Raw genomic sequence first — 2,867 nt, forward strand, 5'->3', positions numbered from 1 at the left:
ATAATCGTGACAAGATTTGTAAATATAATCATCACTACTTTTTATAGCATAAGTTTCATCACAATAATCATCATAAGTAGCAACTTCGTTCTCATCATAATCGATTGAAACCTCTCCCAAGATAGTGGAATCACTAAATAAAGTTGACACTCTTCCAAATCCACTTTCATATTCATCACAATAAGATTCAACATCCTCAAAAATAGTGGGATCACTACTTCCTAAAGTTGACTCTCGTCTGAACCCACTATAATCTTCATAGGTAGGAGGCATGCTGTCATAACAACTTTGCATATCAAAACTTGGGATGCTAAAAATATCACCTTCATTAAACATAGCATCCCCAAGCTTGGGACAATCATTAATTTCAGCAAATATATTGTCAAATATTTCATCCTCATCAAACATAGCTTCCCCAAGCTTGGGCCCTTTCATATCATAAGCATAATCACTCTCATCATTAAAAATATTGATAGCACCAATAGTATAGCAATTATCATCATCAGAATGAGTAGTAGGAGCAACATCATTTGGGAGGGATGCCTTTCTACCTTTGTATCTCCTTCTTTTCTTTTTCTTCTTCATATTATGTGTAGGTTCAACCTTCCTCTTTGAGCTCCTTATTGATGAGATTGGTTGAATAGAAAGCTCCTCCTCGTTACCTGATTCATCATAAGAAATAATAGGAGGAGATTGGGAAGCCTCTTCCCTTTCATTAGTATTCTCTTCATGCTCTATTTGTTTTCTTTTCTTTATGTAATTGGCAATATAAGGATTTTCAATGCAATTCACCGCACAATACATATAAATTTCTTCTAGATCAAAATGAAGAATTCTATCAAGGGCAAATTCTGGAATAATCTTAGTTATACATTTTATTTCTTCATAACCCAAGAGCAAACTAAGCTCATTATGATGTGCAAGGGAAATAAAGTCATCACAATTTTTGGATACGACACGATCATGAAACAATTTGCATTGGGTACTAAAATGATCACGTTCATTACAAAGTTCACAAGTATGGCTAAGAAAAAATAAATTTTCAGCACATGCGTCTAGCCTTTCTTGCAACCATTTAGTTTCTAAGTACTTATGCCTCTTGCAATATCTATCTACCCTATTTGGTGCGTCCTTGCAAGCCCAATGTACTCCACAAAAATTGACATGCTTATAGGAGGCATTTCCATCATAACCAGTGCAATCATCATTAGCATCATGTATATTCAAAGAATTCGTACTAACAACATTGCAATCATGCTCATCATTCAAAGATTTAGTGCCAAACAATTTAGAGATTTCTTCTTCTGGCACTTGAGCACAATTATCCTTTCCATCATACTCACGAAAGATATTAAAAAGGTGGAGCGTATGAGACAAACTTAACTCCATTTTTTTGTAATTTTCTTTTATAAACTAGACTAGTGCTAAAACAAGAAACAAAATGATTCGATTGCAAGATCTAACGATATACCTTCAAGCACTCACCGCGCCAAAAAAGAGCTTAGTTGACAGAGTGTGAGTACCCTTTACCTAGCCTCCCCGGCAACGGCGCCAGAAAAGAGCTTGATGTCTACTACACAACCTTCTTCTTGTAGACCTTGTTGGGCCTGCAAGTGCACAGGTTTGTAGGACAGTAGGAAATTTCCCTCAACTGGATGACCTAAGGTTTATCAATCCGTAGGAGGCGTAGGATGAAGATGGTATCTCTCAAACAACCCTGCAACCAAATAACAAAGAGTCTCTTGTGTCCCCAACACACCCAATACAATGGTAAATTGTATAGGTGCACTAGTTCGGCGAAGAGATGAAGATACAAGTGCAAAATAGATAGTAGATAAAGGTATTTGTAATCTGAAATAATAAAAACAGCAAGGTAACAAGTGGTAAAAGTGTGCGTAAACGGTATTGCAATGATAGGAAACAAGGCCTAGGGTTCATACTTTCACTAGTGCAAGTTCTCTCAACAATAATAACATGGATGATCATATAACAAACCCTCAACATGCAACAAAGAGTCACTCCAAAGCCACTAATAGTGGAGAACAAACGTAGATATTATGGTAGGGTACGAAACCACCTCAAAGTTATCCTTTCTGTTCTAACTATTCAAGAGTTCGTAGTAAAATAACACAAAGCTATTATTTCCGCTCAATCTATCATAGAGTTCATACTAGAATAACACCTTAAGACACAAATCAACCAAAACCCTAATGTCACCTAGATACTCCATTTTCACCTCAAGTATCCGTGGGCATGATTATACGATATGCATCACACAATCTCAGATTCATCCAACCAACATATAAGTACTTCAAAGAGTGCCCCAAAGCTACTACCGGAGAGTCAAGAACGTGTGCCAACCCCTATGCATAGGTTCCCAATGTCACGAAACCCGCAAGTTGATCACCAAAACATACATCAAGTGGATCACAATACATACATCAAGTGTTCTCATAAAAGACTCAATCCGATAAGATAACTTCAAAGGGGAAACTCAATTCATCACAAGAGAATAGAGGGGGAGAAACATCATAAGATCCAACTACAATAGCAAAGCTCGGGATACATCAAGATCGTGCCATAGAGGAACACGAGAGAGAGAGAGCTCAAACACATAGCTACTGGTACATACCCTCAGCCCCGAGGGTGAACTACTCCCTCCTCGTCATGGAGAGCGCCGGGATGATGAAGATGGCCACCGGTGATGGGTTCCCCCTCCGGCAGGGTGCCGGAACAGGGTCCCGATTGGTTTTTCGTGGCTCTAGAGGCTTTCGGCGGCGGAACTCCCGATCTATCTTCTGTTCTGGAAGTTTTTGGGTACGTAGGTATATATGGGTGCAGGAAGTACGTCGGTGGAGCTACGGGGG

The sequence above is a fragment of the Triticum aestivum genome, chromosome 5B (genome assembly GCF_018294505.1).
Source record: "Triticum aestivum cultivar Chinese Spring chromosome 5B, IWGSC CS RefSeq v2.1, whole genome shotgun sequence".
In the NCBI taxonomy this organism is placed as follows: domain Eukaryota; kingdom Viridiplantae; phylum Streptophyta; class Magnoliopsida; order Poales; family Poaceae; genus Triticum; species Triticum aestivum.